The sequence below is a fragment of the Pseudorca crassidens genome, chromosome 12, assembly GCF_039906515.1.
Source record: "Pseudorca crassidens isolate mPseCra1 chromosome 12, mPseCra1.hap1, whole genome shotgun sequence".
In the NCBI taxonomy this organism is placed as follows: domain Eukaryota; kingdom Metazoa; phylum Chordata; class Mammalia; order Artiodactyla; family Delphinidae; genus Pseudorca; species Pseudorca crassidens.
Window position 1 is genome coordinate 76111568 of NC_090307.1, and position 17788 is coordinate 76129355.

General features: G+C 38.2%; 1 protein-coding gene across 1 annotated transcript in view; it reads right to left on the bottom strand.

Annotated features, from left to right (window-relative positions):
- Positions 1-17788, bottom strand: part of TMEM116 (transmembrane protein 116) — a 132361-nt gene that overhangs the window by 24919 nt on the left and 89654 nt on the right. The window lies entirely within an intron of this gene.

The following is a 17788-nucleotide window of genomic DNA, read 5'->3' on the forward strand; positions in this document are numbered from 1 at the left end:
TTGCATATCATATTAACAAATTAGGTCTTTATAGGGTATTTCCTGCCCATCCTACATCCTCTTAATTCTCCACAAGTTGTAACAAGTTATAAATCCCAGAAATTTCTAACTAGGGTCTACCCTGAAATGAGGACTCAGTTTATGCTTTCCAAAAATTCCACCTACATTTAACTAGATCAAACTGTCTTCTTTTTTGTAATACTTATCTTCTTAAATGAATATTTATGGGAAAAAAACCTGTCAGGAACTTATAGAAGAAGAGGGAACTGGTAGAGTGGGCAGAAGGATCTTCAGAGAAGGAAAGTAAGGAGCTGAGTTAGCCTCAGCGTATGTGGTTTTGCCTAGAGTTTAGTGGTCAACAAGTATTGACTAATAAGTCTCTTATCGGGACCCAGCTCCACGGTTGAGCTATTCACATTCATACCTGACCATCCATTAGATGTCCCAAACTGGTACTTTCTCATGTCTTTTCTTTTTTTTTTTCAATTGAAGTATAGTTTATGTACAATGCTATATGTTACAGGTAGACAGTATAGTGATTCACAATTTTTAAAGGTTATACTCCATTTACAGTTATTATAAAATATTGGCTATATTCCTTGTGTTGTACAATACTGTCTTTTCTTATTAATAACACAAATGTCTTTGAGGTTAATAGAAATAGCTCAATTTTATATATGAGGCTCAGAAAGGAGAATTGTTTGGCAATGTCACATAGTTAATTAGTAGCAGAGTCAGGACTGGAATTTTAGGTCATTTGATTTCATCGTCAGTTTTCTTTTTGGTATTAGTGATGTGCTGGAGCAAGTTAATATTGCTGGTGAGAGCTCACTGTAGCATATCTTACCAATTCTGTGTTCAGTGACATCATACTGGTAGCTTGAAATTGGCCATGGTGGTGGGAGTATTTACAGCACAGAAATAGGTAAATCATACAAATTTGAGTACCAATTGTCAAACACTTACGAGCATATCACCACAATTATTTCTAGTAATACAAAGAAATTATAAACCATGTTCCCTGAATCCAAGGAATTTATAATCTACCTGTCTTTGTAGACAAAACAATATTATATGAACCCAACTGGTTGTGATATGTATAGGACTAACTGTGAGTTCATTAATAGAATAATGTAAGTTCATAACACCAAATAATGGTCAATTGATCAAATGTAGGCGATAAATCCATGGACCTTGACTTACCCTAGAATTATGAACCAGGATTAAAATTGAGGGACTTCCCTGGCGGTGCAGTGATTAAGAATCTGCCTGCCAATGCACGGGACACGGGTTCAATCCCTGGTCTGGGAAGATCCCACATGCTGCGGAGCAACTAAGCTCGTGCGGCACAACTACTGAGCCTGCGCTCTAGAGCCCACAAGCCACAACTACTGAGTCTGTGCCCCTAGAGCCTGTGCTCTGCAACAAGAGAAGCCACCGCAAAGAGAAGCCCGTGCACCGCAACGAAGAGTAGCCCCCGCTCGCTGCAACTAGAGAAAGCCCACGTGCAGCACCGAAGACCCAACACAGACAAAAATAAAATAAATTAAAAAATAAAAAAATAATTAAAAAAAGATTAAAATTGAGAAACTAATGGTCAATATCTTTACTGTGAATTGCTATTAAATATGAAATCTGACCTCAACACATTTGTTCACTTTTTCATTGATTCATTCTTTCATTCAAGCTTTCACATTCAAGCAACATTTATATGCCAGGAACTGCACTAGATGCTGAAGATAAAAACACAGATTCTGGATGTGGAAAAACTGGAACTTCTACATATCATTGGTGGGAATTTAAAAATGGTGCAACCACGTTGGAACAAAGTTTGGCAGTTCCACAAAATGCTAAACATAGAGTTACCATATGACCTAGCAACTCCACTCCTATAAACATATATATCCAAAAAATATGAAAACATACACCCATACAAAAATTTGTACACAAACGTTCAGAGCATCACTATTCATCCCCAAAGTGGAAACTATGTAAATGTCTATCAGCTGAAGAATGGATAAATAAAATGTTGTATAGCTATACAACAGACCATTATTCAGCAATAAAAAGGAAAGTAGTATTGATACATGCTACAGTATGGATGAATCTTGAAAACATTATGCTAAGTGAAAAAAGCTAGTCACATAAGGTCACATATTATATCATTCTATCTATGTTAAATGTCCAGAATAGGCAAATCCACAGAAACAGAAAGCTGGGGTGGAAGAAGCTGAGGGGGAAAGTGAGGAGGGACTGCTAACCAGAACAAGTTTCTTTCTGGAGTGATAAAAATGTTCTAAAATTAAATTGTAGTGATAGTTGCACAATATTTATTCTAAAATCTTTTGAATTGTGAGCTTTAAAAGGGTGAATTTTGTAGTAGCTTAATTATACATCAATAAAGCTATTTTTAAAAGTAAAAAAATTAGGGAATTCCCTGGTGGTCCAGTGGTTAGTACTCCACACTTCCACTGCAAGGGGCACGTGTTCGATCCCTGGTTGGGGAACTAAGATCCCGCAAGCTGCGTGGTGTGTACCAAAAAAAAAAAAAAAATTATAAAAGTAAAAATATTAAATATAAGGCTAAAGTTCCCTTTTATCAGTAGTCCTAATCACTTCCTAATCCTCCTCATTGGGAACCATTATTATCAGTTTAGTGTATTTGTTTCTAGACCTTCTCTTAAGGTAGAAAGAAAATATATAGTATTGTTTCATGTATGTAAGTATAACATAAATAGTACCATGCTTTTTTTTTAACTCATTATGTCTTGAAGATGGGTCCATTTATATATAAGCTCCTCAAAGAAAGTGCTCTGGTGGGATCTTGGGCATTATAAATGCTTACTGTATTTGATGTAATTCAAATAAATAGCATCAAGATATTTGGGGAAAGGCATTGTCATTTCTGCAAAGGATTTCATGCCTGGCTAATTCCCTGGACCTCCATGGTGGGTTAAATATTCCTGATGATATAGTAAGAACTTTGCTACAATCTTCTTCAATTAAAAAAAAACTTTGCTCCAGCAAAGGGTTGAGAGTACAAGCCCTGGGACTTTGTATGGAGGAGCCATACTGGAGGTAAAATAAGAAACAGGAGAGGGTCACGTCTGGAAAGCCAAGTGCAAAAGTGTTTCAAGGAGTGATCAACAGTATTTATGTAGGTGATTAACCAAAAAGCTTAACTAAATGGGATTCTAAAAATTAATATGAACATACTTTAAACAACTTGAATATTCATCTATTGGACTATTGTTTGATGTGGTAGGTAAGAACCTTTATTTCTGTTTGGTTCATTAATGGAAGTAAAATGTAAATAGAGAATGATTCGTGATTTTTTTTAAAAGAGCCTCTCTGCCATTTACAGTTGTCGTGTTCACATCTAATGCTATAACATATATTTTCAAGTAGCTTTTCCAAATCATTTGACTCAATGCAAAAACGTTTTCTCTTTACAGTCACATCTTAACACTTTATGTAATATTTAATTGGGTACTATAGTCATAGGTACCATAGTCATAAGTATAACTGGCACAAATAGGTTTGGAAATAAACATATCTTGGTACTTGGTGGAAGCAGATATGTAAGGAAAGTAGATATTAAAGTATAGCCTACTAATGCTAAATGTCCAGTGAGTTGTGACTGTCACTTTGTTTTAGAGAAAGAATGGAGAACATCAGTTAATGAAATGAGTAGGTCACTTTGTTTTACAGAAAGAATGGAGAACATCAGTTAATGAAATGAGTAGGTAAGTGAAGGGTAAGAGAACTTCCAGTACATACCAAAATATTAATGTTAAATGAGTATGTTGGGCATTATAGGATACTTTAAAACAATTACAGTCATCACCCCAAACTTGTAAGGTCAATTAGGCTGCAGTTTAAAAATGTGTCCTGAAAAGACAGACTCTTCAGCAAGTGCTGTTGGGAAAGCTGGACAGCGCATGTAAATCAATGAAGTTAGAACATACCCAAAAATAGACTCAAAATGGCTTAAAGATGTAAATATCAGACATGACACCATAAAACTCCTAGAAGAGAACATAGACAAAACATTCTCTGACATAAATCATAGCAATGTTTTCTTAGGCCAGTCTCCCAAGGCAATAGAAATAAAAGCAAAAATAAACAAATGGAACCTAATCAAACTTAAAAGCTTTTGCACAACAAAGGACACGATCAACAAAACAAAAAGACAACCTACGGACTGGGAGAAAATATTAGCAAATGATGCAACTGACAAGGGCTTAATTTCTAAAACACATAAACAGCTCATACAATTCAATAACAAAAAACCAAACAACCCAATCAAAAAATCGGCAGAAAAGCTAAATAGACATTTCTCCAAATAAGACATACAGATAGCCAACAGGCACATGAAAAGATGCTCAACATCGCTAATTATTAGAGTAATGCAAATCAAAACTACAATGAGGTACCACCTCACAGTGGTCAGAATGGCCATCATTAAAAATTCTACAAATAATAAATACCAGAGAGGGTGTGGAGAAAAGGGAACCCTCCTACACTGTTGGTGGGAATGTACATTGGTGCAGCCACTATGGAAAACAGTATGGTGATTCCTTAAAAAACTAAAAATAGAGTTGCCATATGATCAGCAATCCCACTCCCAGGCATATATCTGGACAAAACTCTAATTCAAAAATATACATGCACCTGAATGTTCACAGCAACAATAGCCAAGACATGGAAGCAACCTAAATGTCCAGCAACATGAACATAAATGGATGTTCATGAATGGATAAAGAAGATGTGGTATAGATATACAATGGAATACTACCTCAGTCATAAAAAAGAATAAAATAATGCCATTGGCAGCAACATGGGTGGGCCTAGAGGTTATCATACTAAGTGAAGTAAGCCAGAAAGAGAAAAACAAATACCATAGGATATCACTTATATGCGGAATCTAAAATATGACACAAAATGAACTTATTTATGAAACAGAAATGGACTGACACACATAGAAAACAAACTTATGGTAACCAAAGGGGAAAGTGGGTAGGAGAGGGATTAGGAGTTTGGATTAGCAGATACAAACCACTATATACAAAATAGATAAACACAAGGTCCTAATGTATAGCACAGTAAACTACATCCAATATCCTGTAATAAACCATAATGGAAATGAATAAGGTGTATATATGTATATAGGTATATATATGTATAACTGAAGAATAGGTATATATATGTATAACTGAAGAACAGGTATATATATATGTATAACTGAATCACTATGCTGTACACCAGAAAATAACACATTGTAAATAAAGTATACTTCAATAAAAATAAATAAATAAGCAAATAAATAAATAAAACTGGGAAAAAATTCATGGGAAAGGGGAAATCCTAGGAAAGTTCTCAGTCAAAAGGGAATATGTGAAGGAAGTTGATAATAATATCCTGTGCCTGTGTAGCACTTTTTATTTTACAAAGCATTTTTACAAATATTATTGAATCATCAGAAAAGCTCATATAGATATTATTTCCACTTTACAAACGAAGAAGCTGATGCCCAAAGAGAGTAAATGACAAAAATAAAAAAATTTGCAAATAAACAAACTGAGTCTTGAATTCGGGTTTCTATGTTAAAAAAAAAAAAAACAAAAAAAAACCTTGTAGTAAGGTTCCATATCACAGTCCATGAAAAAAACTGATTTACCATAGGATGTAGCATTCAATTTCTTAAAGGCTACAAAACAAATTTAAATATAAGGAAGAGACATTTTCAGAAGGTGGCAGCAGCAGTGCAATTTTTAAAACTCTCCTCAAGTCACCCCATAAAAACAGACAAAGCACTATGATGGTAAAAAATCAAACCCTACAAGCAACAACAAAAAAAGGTGATAAGTCATCTTACAAACCCCAAGGTATGGTGTATAAGGACAAACTACCAATAACTCCAAGACCCAAGTGGTAAATAGTACCTATCATGGAGAAAGCAGAGAGAAGTAATGGGATGCCTATTGGACCTGAGAACAGGATAAAACCGATATCCAACAGATACTCGCTGGAAAGCATAGTGAGCCAATTTGAAAAAAAGCACCTGAAACTGAAGTTTCTGACACTTCAATTTTGGGGAGAATGCAAGGGGTCGATTGTAAGGGGTGAAGGGGCCAGAGAAGTCTGAGGCCTACAACTTTAAAAATTAAAGGACAAGGGCTTCCCTGGTGGCGCAGTGGTTGAGAGTCCACCTGCCGATGCAGGGGACACGGGTTCGTGCCCCGGTCCCGGAAGATCCCACATGCCGCGGAGCGGCTGGGCCCGTGAGCCATGGCCGCTGAGCCTGCGCGTCCGGAGCCTGTGCTCTGCAACGGGAGAGGCCACAACAGTGAGAGGCCCGCATACCGCAAAAAAAAAAAAAAAAAAATTAAAGGACAAAGTCTTCTAGGACAAAGTCTTATGCTGGGGAGAATCTGCTGTTAGTAGAATTCAAATTGTCCAGGACGAAAAGGCAAAGGAAAGAGATTTTAACTGGAAACACTTCCATCGTTTCACTAATTAATATGTTATTTGGCATTACATTTTGGTAAGTGGTCTTTACCATGTTTATGTAGTATCTTTGTTTTCCCATTAAAGTTTTAAAATAGGAATAGCCAGTGAATTTTAACAACTTTTTGGCATGCATTCATATGTTTATATTTATTTCTCCTTTAACTTTTTTGTGTGATGAATTATGATGATACATTTCTTAATGCTAAACTCATGCTTATGTTTCTGGCATAAATTCTTTTTGAGCATGGTGTTTTCCTTGAATATACTACAAGGTTCTATTTCTAATATATCTTTTAAAATTATTTTAATCTACATTCAGAAAAAGTGAAATTTATTTTGGAGTTTTAAAAAATGCCATCTTTATCAAGTTAGGGAATTAAGATTATATTACCTCCAGGCTTCCCTGGTGGCGCAGTGGTTAAGAATCCGCCTGCCAATGCAGGGGACACGGGTTTGAGCCCTGGTCCGGGAAGATCCCACATGTCGCGGAGCAACTAAGCCTATGAGCCACAACTACTGAGCCTGCGCTCTAGAGCCCACAAGCCACAACTACTGAAGCCTGTGTGCCTAGAGCCCGTGCTCCACAACAAGAAAAGCCATCACAATGAGAAGCCCGCACACCGCAATGAAGAGTAGCCCCCGCTCGCCACAACTAGAGAAAGCCCACGTGCAGCAACGAAGACCCAACGCAGCCAAAAATAAATAAATACATTTAAAAAAATTATATTACCTCCATAAAGAATTTTTCATATTTTCCTTTGGATTTTAAAATTTAGCGATGATAGAGTTGCACAAATAGTTTTGTATAATTTAAAATCCTCTGTACCCATATTATACATTTCTAACATTCATTTTTGTACTGTGGTAAGAACGCAACAATTTTTAACAAAAATTTAAGTGTACAACACAGTATTTTTTTTTAATTGGGGTATAGTTGTTTTGCAATGTTGTGTTAGTTTCTACTATACAGCGAAGTGGAGTTCTCTGTGCTATACAGCAGGGTCTCATTAGTTATCTATTTTATACATATTAGTATATATATGTCAATTCTAATCTCCCAATTCATTCCCACCCACAACACAGTATTGTTGACTCTAGGTACAATGTTGTACAGCAGAGACCTAGAAATTATTCATCTTGCTTAACTGAGACTTGACGTCATTGATTGGTAAATCCCCATTTCCCCATACCCCAGCCTGTGGCAACCATCATTCAACTCTTTGATTCTATGAATTTGACTAATTTAGATACCTCATATAAGTAGAATAATGAGGTATTTGTATTTCTGTGACTGGTCTATTTTACTCAGCATAATGTCCTCAAGGTTCATCCATGTCGTCACATGTTGCAAGATATCCTTATTTCTTAAGGCTGAATAGTATCATATGTATATCACATTTTCTGTATCTGTTGATGAACATTTAGGCTGTTTCCACATCTTAACATCTGGTTATTGTGAATCTTGGCTGTAATGAACAAGGGAATGCTAATATCTCTTTGATATCATGCCACTCCTTTCTGGCCTGCAAGGTTTCTGCTGGAAAAAACACTGAGAGTCTTTTGGATGTTTCTTTGTATGCTACAAGTCACTTTTCTCTAGCCTCTTTCAAAATTCTCTGTCTTTGACTTTTGACAATTTGATTATATGCACCTCAGTGTGGATTATCTTTAGATTCATCTTGCTTGGTGATCTCTAGAGTTTGTGGATCTGTATGTCCACTTGCTTCTCTATATCTGGGAAGTTTTCAGTCAATTTTTTGAATATGCTTTCTGGTCTTTTTTTCTCTCTTCCGACTGGGACTCCTATAATGGTTGGCTTGATGATATCCTGAAAGTCCCTTAAGCTTTCTTCACTGTTTTTCATTCTTTCTTTCTGTTTTCTCCTCTGACTGCATTATTTCCAAAGTTCACTGATCCTTTCTTCTGGTTGATCTAGTCTAATGTTGAACCCTTCTAGTGAATTGTTTTTCAGTTCAATTATTGTGTTCTTCAGCTCCATGACTTCTGTCTGGTAGTTTTTAATATCTTCTATCTCTGTGTTGAAATTCTCACCTTGTTCATGCATTGTTCTCTTGACTTCAGTGAACATTTTTAAAACAGTATTTTTGGATTCTCTATCAGGTAAATAATACACGTTCATTTCACTAGGGTCAGTTTCTGGAGATTTATCTTGTTCCTTTAATGTGGAACACCTTTGCCTAATTCTTCATATCTTTGACTTTCTGTGTTGGAGTCTGTGTATCAGACAAACCAGGCACCTCTTTCAATCTTCATAGACTGGCCTCATACAGGAGAAGACCTCAACCAATAACTCTGGCCAGAGATTCTAGGGGCCTCTACCAACTCTTTCTCTCCCCAGGAAGCAGCAGGCATCTGTGTTTTTTATATGCTTGCTTTGTGCTAAGCCAAGGGGAGGAGCTGTCTTTAATTTCTGCCAATTTGATTACTGTGTGTCTTGGCATGTTCTTCCTTGGGTTTATACTGCCTGGGACTCTGTGTACTTCCTGGGCTTGGGTGACTGTTTCTCTTCTCATGTTAGGGAAGTTTTCAGCTATTATCTCTTCCAATATTTCCTCAGGTCCTTTCTCTCTCTCTGTTCTCCTTCTGGGACTCCTAGTATGTGAATGTTGGTGCATCTGACGTTGTCCCAGAGGTCTCTTAGACTGTCTTCATTTCGAGTCATTCTTTTTTCTTTATTTTGTTCTGCGGCAATGATTTCCGCCATTCTGTCTTCCAGGTCATTTATCCATTCTTCTGCCTCACTTATTCTGTTATTGATTCCTTCTAGTGTATTTTTCATTTCAGTTATTGTATTCTTCATCTCTTTGTTCTTTAGTTCTACCAGGTCTTTATTAAACATTTCTTGTATCTTCTCGGTCTGTGCCTCCATTCTGTTTTCCAAGATCTTGGATCATCTTTACTATCATTATTCTGAATTCTTTTTTGGGCAGATTGCCTACCTCCACTTCATTTAGTTGTTCTTCTTTGGGGGTTTTATCTTCTTCCTTCATCTGGTACATAATCCTCTGCCGTCTCATTTTGTCTTACTTTCTGCAATTGTGGTTTCATTCTACAGGCTGCAGGGTTGTAGTTCTTCTTGCTTCTGCTGTCTGCCTCCTGGTGGATGAGGCTGTCTAAGAGGCTTGCACAGGCTTCCTGGTAGAAGGGACTGGTTCCTGCCCACTAATGGGTGGAGCTGGGTCTTGTCCCTCTGATGGGTAGAGCTGTGCCAAGGGTTGTGTCTAGAGGGCTATGGACTCACGAAGACTTTAAGCAGCCTGTTGGCTGATGGGTGGGGCTGTTTCCACCCTGTTGGTTGTTTGGCCTGAGATGTCCCAGCACTGGAGTTTGCAGGCTGTGGGGGTGGGGCCAGGTCTTAAGAAAATGGTGGCCTCCAGGAGGGCTCATGCTAATGAGTACTTCCCAGATCTGCTGCCACCAGTGTCTCTGTTCCTGCAATGAGCCACAGCTCCCCACTGCCTCCACAGGAGACCCTCCAATACTAGCCCAGTCTAGTAGGCCTGGCCCAGTCTCTTACGAGGTCCCTGCTTTTTCCCTGGGTCCTGGTGCACATGAGACCTTGTGTGCATGCTCCAAGAGTAGAGTTTCTGTTTCCCCCAGTCCTGTGGAATTCCAGTGATCAAGCCCTGCTGGCCTTCAAAGCCAGATTCTCTGGGACCTCCTCCTCCCATTGCCAGACCCCCAGGCTGGGAAGCCAGACGTGGGGCTCAGTACTTTCACTCCTGTGGGAGAACTTCTGTGGTATAATTATTTTCCAGTTTGTGGGTTGCCCACCTGGCAGGTATGGGATATGATTTTATCATGATTGCACCCTATCCTACCATCTCACTGTGGCTTCTTCTTTGTCTTTGGGTGTAGGGGATCTTTTTTGTTAGGTTCCAGCACTTTTTTTTTTTTTTTTTGTCAGTAGTTGTTCAGCAGTTAGTTGTGATTTTGGTGTTTTCATAAGAAACAGTGAGCTCACATCCTTCTACTCTGCCATCTTGTCTCTGTCTCAAGCTAAGGTTCTTGACAAGAGCTTTTACTTTTGATGAGGTCCAATTTATGGATTTTTTTTAATGGATCATGCTTTTTGGTACCATGTTTAAGAATTCTTCACCAAGTCTTAGATCCTGAAGATATTCTATGTTTTCTTCTAAAAAGTTTTATATTTTACATTTATATCTATGATCCATTTGAGGTGATTTTTTTTTTTTTTGTAGTACGTGGGCCTCTCACTGTTGTGGCCTCTCCCGTTGCGGAGCACAGGCTCCAGACGCGCAGGCTCAGCGGCCATGGCTCACGGGCCTAGCCGCTCCATGGCATCTGGATCTTCCCGGACCGGGACACGAACCCGTGTCCCCTGCATCGGCAGGCAGACTCTCAATCACTGCGCCACCAGGGAAGCCCCTGAGGTGATTTTTGTATGAAGTGTTAGGTTTAGGTTGAGGTTCCTCTTTTTTGTCTATGTATATCCAATTTTCCAGCACAATTTGTTGAAAAGATGCTCCTTCCTCCACAGAATTGCTTTTCCCCTTTTGTCAAAAATCAGATGAACATACATGTGTGGGTTCTCTATTTCTGAATTCTCTATTCTGTTCCATTGATCTATGTGTCTATCCCATCACCAACACTACACAGTCTTGAAACTCAGTAGAGTGGTCCCTCCCACGTTACTCATTCCCAAAATTATTTTAACTATTCTAGTTTTTTTGCCTTTTAGAAAACATATATTCACAATAAATAAATATTTCACACTGTGTACATATATATCAAATCATCATATTGTACACTTTAAATATATAAAATTTTATTTGTGAATTATACCACAGTAAAGCTAGGGGGAGAAAGTTGAGAAGAAAAAAATGCCAAGAGCTTGATAGAAAAAGGGGAAAAGACATTAACTGACAATTATTAAAAGATATAAAAATGGCCTTTAAACATACTAAAACATTTCAAATTCACTCAAAATCAGAAAAATACAAATTAAACAATATTGACCTGCTACTTATCACCTATCAGTCTGGTGAAAATTAAAACGTATGGCATGGCAATATACTCTGTTGCTTAGACTTTGGGGAAACAGGCACTCTGATACACTGCCAGTGGAAATGAAAACTGGCAAAAACCTTCTGAAGGGGAATTTGGCAATATCAAACAAAGCTACATATGCAATTAGCATGAACACTACCTTCTCATTTCTAGGAATTTTCCTCCACAAAAATATATATGTGCAATATTATTTGCTGATGATAGTGTATAATTTCAAAATAATATAAACAATGCAAAAACCCATACATAGGAGAGTGATTGAATAAATTATGGTACATCTATAAAACTACTATGTAGCTATAAAAAAGAGAATGAGGAATATTTCTATAAACTGATATGGAGTGATTTACAGGATGTATCTTTAAGTTTAGAAAGGAAGTGGAAAATATTATGCTACATTTACATAAGAAAAAAGGGGATACAAGGAAATGTATCTGCTTATTTGTGCAGAAAGAAATACAGGAAAAATAAACCAAGTACTATTGAGACTGATGAATGAGAAGTGGGTGGAAGGAATAAGGACATGGGAACAGGTTAAAGGCTTTGAATACACGTTTTTGTATAGTACTGACTTTTAGAATCATGGAAACATTTCACATACATTTCCCTCCAAATCATCAGCAACATCCCAAATGTGGGGGCAAACCAGAATGAAATACAAACAGTAACATATGACCCTAACTGAATTAAAAATGAATAACATGACCATACTGAATAGGTCTGGATAGAAAAGTACCAATCTAAATAATTTTGGGAAACATTATTGCAACCTCATACTGTAAGGCTAAAGATAAAAAGAACTGAACATATTGGGTTGACCAAAAAGTTCCTTTGGTTTTTAAGTAAAAATAAAAGACACATTTTTCCTTTTCACCAAGAACTTTATTGAACAACGTATTCACCATTTTGTTCCACTACCTTCTGCCATTTTTCAGGCAACTTCATAATTCCATCTTCCCCAACCTTTTTAATCTTTTTGAGCAACGAACTGTTCCAGGTGCCTTTTACAGTCTTCCAGGGAATTGAAATTTTTTCCATTAAGAGAATTTTGTAAAGACCGAAATAAATGGAAATCCGAAGGTGCAATGTCTGGTGAGTATGGCAGATGAATCAGAACTTCCCAGCCAAGCTGCAACAGTTTTTGTCTGGTCATCAAAGAAACATGCAGTCTTGCATTATCCTAATGGAAGATTGTGCGTTTTTCTGTTGACTAATTCCAGATGTTTTCCATCAGGTGCTGCTTTCAGGTGGTCTAATTGGGAGCAGTACTTGTTGGAATTAAACGTTTGGTTTTCTGGAAGGAGCTCATAATAGAGAACTCCCTTCCAATCCCACCATATACACATCATCACCTTCTTTGGATGAAGCCTGGCCTTTGGTGTGGTTGGTGGTGGTTCATTTCACTTGCCCCACGATCTCTTCAACTCCACATTATTGTACGGTATGCACTTTTCATCACCCGTCACAATTTGTTTTAAAAACAGAACATTTTCATTATGTTTAAGTAAAGAATTGCATGCAAAATACGGTCAAGAAGATTTTCTTCACTTAACTTCTGTGGAACCCAAACCTCAACGTGAATAACATAACCAAGCTGGTGCAGATGATTTTCAACGCTTGATTTGGATATTAGGAGTATGTCGGCTATCTCCCATGGTATAACTTTGATTGTTCTCAATTAACGCCTCGATTTTTAAAAAATATTTTAATTAATTAATTTATTTGGCTGTGCTGGGTCTTAGTTGCAGCACGCAGGATCTTCATTGCAGCATGCGGGATCTTTAGTTGAGGCATGCAAACTTTTAGTTGCAGCATGTGGGATCTAGTTCCCTGACCAGGGATCGGACCCAGGCCCCCAGCATTGGGAGCACGGAGTGTTAGCCACTGGACCACCAGGGAAGTCCCTAATATCTCAATTTGATCACTAACAACTTCAACTAGTCTACCCGACCATGGAGCATCGTCCAGCAAAAAATCTCCAGCACGAAACTTTGCAAACCACTTCTAACACATTCAATCAGTCACAGCACCTTCTACATACACTGCACAAATCTTTTTTTGCATTTCAGTTGTGTTTTTACCTTTCTTGAAATAATAAAGCATAATATGCCGAAAATGTTGGTTTTTTTCTTACATCTTCAATATTAAAATGGCTACGCAAAAATTCACCAATTTTGATAAGATTTTTTAAAATGCATGCTGATATGACAGCTATCACGATACAATCTACCAAAATTGTTTCAAATGAAGTTAGAGACAACTAAGCACTACTAGAGCCATCTTACAGAAAAATCTGAACGAACCTTTTGGCCAACCCAATAAACACTGTTCTCCAGTTCATATATTTGCTTTTCACAGAGGCATGGGTTAGTTACTCTAAAAATACTTTACATGTATCCTAGGATTGAGCAACTAAACAAACATATTGTGAATAATTTTTTTTTAAAAAAGGAAAAGGATTGGATGTTTGAAATGGGCTGTATGGTACAGAGTAGGGAATGGTGCAAAAGGCATTAAACAGCAGAGGCCTGTGACCTACCCAGAAATCCACAAACCTCTGCTCTGGAAGTTAAGTTTCAATGACTCAAAAGAGTACTGGATGACAGGAAGGGAAGGCTGTTCCATGGGAACTGGGACTAAGGGAAAAGGTTATATATTTTCTTTTCTTGGGGCCTGATCCTGGATCGTTGTACTGACTGGACCTCTGAAAGTTTCCTCTCCTTGGTATACTCCTCTATGAAGACAGCAGGAGCTCAGCTAAGGAGCACTAAAACTGTTGTTCTTTGAGGGTGGTTGCAAAGTAAGGACACTCCAGAAGAGAGAGAGCTCAAGAGGAGTAGGAAGAGACATAGTCAAAAGGTAGGTGTCATCATGTAATACTCTGAGGGTGGGAGCAGCTATCCTTCTGGCAAGCAGCATAGCTTTGATCTTTGGCCAAACAACTGTGTCACTGACAAAGACTTGGGTCCAAGGGAAGTCAACTCACAGACAGAGGTCTGGGATCATTTGCTGTTTCACTTGGGCCATGACAATGACAACCCCAGTTAGTTACTTTGCCTGCCCCCTGTCTTGTCTTCTATGAAATCAAGTGGTCATGGATAAGGTTTGGAGTGATGTTTCTTCAAGGAATGCCGCTTAGGGCATTTGAGAAAGGGCCCTTCCCATATTAAGCTGCATGTCACTTTATTGGTAATTCTGACTATTCTTCCAGGGATGCACTGTAGTGGGAATCTCTTTATTAGGAAATAGTCTTCCCTAGGAACCTGATGATGTTCAGAGAACTAGAAGAAAAAGCAGAAAAGGTGTCCAATGTCCTGCTCAAACAAGAAAAATGGCATACTATTAAGTTGAAGCAAAAGAAAGAATTATTTGTCAAGAAGTTCCCTGTTTATACACATCAAAATGGGAAACTAAAAAAAAAAAAAAAAAAAAAGGGGAACTAGTCTTGCTTTTATTCAGGATGACTGAGTATTCAGAGGACGACCTGGATTCTTTTGTGACAATCAGCACTTGCTCAGGGCAAAAGGGAATCCTGACCTTAGATGGCACTGTCTTTGGTATCAAGCCTATATATATTGAGCATATATGGTTTACAGTATATCTTTAAAATCAGGTGAGTCTTGTGTAATCCGTGGAGATAAGCAAGAGGAGCTCTTAAGCACTTCACAATTTCAGAGCAAAATAGAACCTTCCTCAGTTCCTATGTCCTATATGTGGCCACTTCCCAAGTATGTACAAGTTGATTGTGGTTGACAATAAGTGATTCCAAATGTGGAATAATAATGTTACCAAGACCACAAAGATGTTAATAGATGTCCATGCTCTGGTCAATAGGTACACGAAGGATATAACATGAAAGTGGTGCTTACTGGGTTAGGGATATGGATAGAGAAAACCCTTGTGCAAATCTTCCTGAATTTGCAGGAAACACTTCAAAATTTTATACACTGGAAAGGCCGGAATCTCTTGAGAGGGGTGAAACATGATGCTGCTCATGTGATTATTGGCCAAATTCTTGGGAAGTATGAGGGCCATGCATTTCTCAGTGGTTACCTGCATTGCCAAGAATGAAACCATTGCTGAATCTTTCTTTCATGAAGATACACCACATTTCACAGCTTTCATAGCTCATGAGGTTGGCCATGACTTGGGAATGAAGCATGACCACGTGGCCTGCAAGTTCCATGGCCAGCACCTCTGTACTACGCATGAATTTATTACTGTAGATATGGGCTTCAGCAACTGCAGCTTCCACTATTTCTACCAGCTGTTGCATAAGCACAGAGAGGGCTGCCTATTTAATAGAACTGAGCTCCAAAGCTCTTTTTGAAAGCCATATTGTGGGAATAAGATATTAGACAAAGGAGAAGAATTTGACTACGGCAGTGTTCTTGACTGTCAAAAGGATCACTGTTGTCTGCCCTCATGCCAGCTGAGGAAGGGTTTAAATTATGCATTTGGATCTTGCAGCAAAAACCGCAAATCTCTAAAAGCAACCACAACTTGCCACCTCAGAGTGGATAAGTGTGACCTCCCAGAATACTGTAATGGCACCCCCAAGTGCTGCCACACGGACACCTACAAGCAAGATGGCACTCCTTGCAAGGAACAAGGTTATTGTTGCCAAGGCCAGGGTTGAAGCCTGGAGAATCTGTGTGTTAAAATCTTTGAAAGGGGCACAAAGGTTGCCCAGGAAAGTTGCTAACATTAATGAATACCAAGGGAGACAGGTTTGGAAACTGTGGCAGTGAATCTAAAGGGATATTTAAAGTCTTCAGCAAGTGCAAGGCCAGAGATGTAAAAAGTGGGAGGCTGCTATGAGAAAACATCCAAAGGCTCCCATGCATTGAAAAACATCAAACACCCAGTTCCCCATGCAGAACACATGGTATTGGGGTGCAGAGATTTTTTGAAGCTACAGACTGGGCTGATGAGGAGGAGGTGAAGGATGATACAACATATGGTTCAAGGAAGATCTGTATTAATCAAAGCTGCATAGATACAACTGTACTCCACTATGACCGTAAACTGGACAAGTCATGAAGTCATGGGAGGGGTATTTGCAGAAATTTTAAGAACTGCCACTGTATCTATGTCTATGCCCCTCCTACATGTGAATTCAAGGGTTACATAGTTTGAATAGTGGCCCTCCTACTCTCAGCATGACGAAGAGCTGATAATCCCAATCTTGCCTACCATTTTATTATTTTCCATTCCTACTATCTTTTTATTTGCCTACATCTATAGAATATCTAAGACCAGTGTCAATGCAAAAAATTCATCAGAGAAGCAAGATGAACAAACCTGACATATATTTGATAATTATCTTCTTTCTGGTAATAAAGTCAAATATGAAGTGATACCAATAGGACATTTTAAGAATTGGACTCCTAAATTCTGGTGTCCCTCAAGGTCTACGGAAATGAGAATCTTGCTTCCATCTGTCTTTCTATATGCTGAATTCTTATTAGTTTTTAAATTAAAAGAAGTTAAAGCAGCTCTCTAGGTAAGGCAATCTTTCTTGTTCTGTGCTACCCAGTAATCTGTGTTATACGTCTTAGGAGGCCTCAAGATGTGTTCTTGACATAATGAAGTCAGGTTACCATCCATAGTAAGGCTGAAGCTCATGGCCTAAAACCTAAAGAACTATTATTGAGCTCCCTAACATTTCTACTGAGAACTCCTTTGGAAAGATCTCTGGAACTTACTTTTCAGAGTATACTGTCTAATGCACCATTATAATCTACTCTGTCAATTTCCTCTAATCTTAAGGATTTTGCCTTGCACTGATGAAGGGAATTTACCAGGTGAAAAGTATCTGATTATTAGTTCCAGATGTTTTAGTTGATTGTCATTCCAGTTTTTGTCCATTTGGCTTTCCCCTTTGTTTTGGCATCATAGTATCTGATGCCCTGGCCTCAGTTTGGCCTTGTTAATGACTTAACTGGAGAGACCAAACATCACTTGTTATGTGACTAAAGAGGAAGAAACATTAAACATCCCTACCCATGAATGAGGCTCTTCAGTGTGGGAATCTTTTATTTCCCCGAAGGTTAAATTCTACTTGTTAGTCATTCATTCATCTGTTCATTCATTTATTCAATACATATATATTTAGCACTTACAGCCAGATTGAACCATGTAAAATTGATATTAGACCATTTTCACCTACAAAAATGGCAAGTTCATATGGTTCAACCTAATTCTACGTCCAAGCACTATG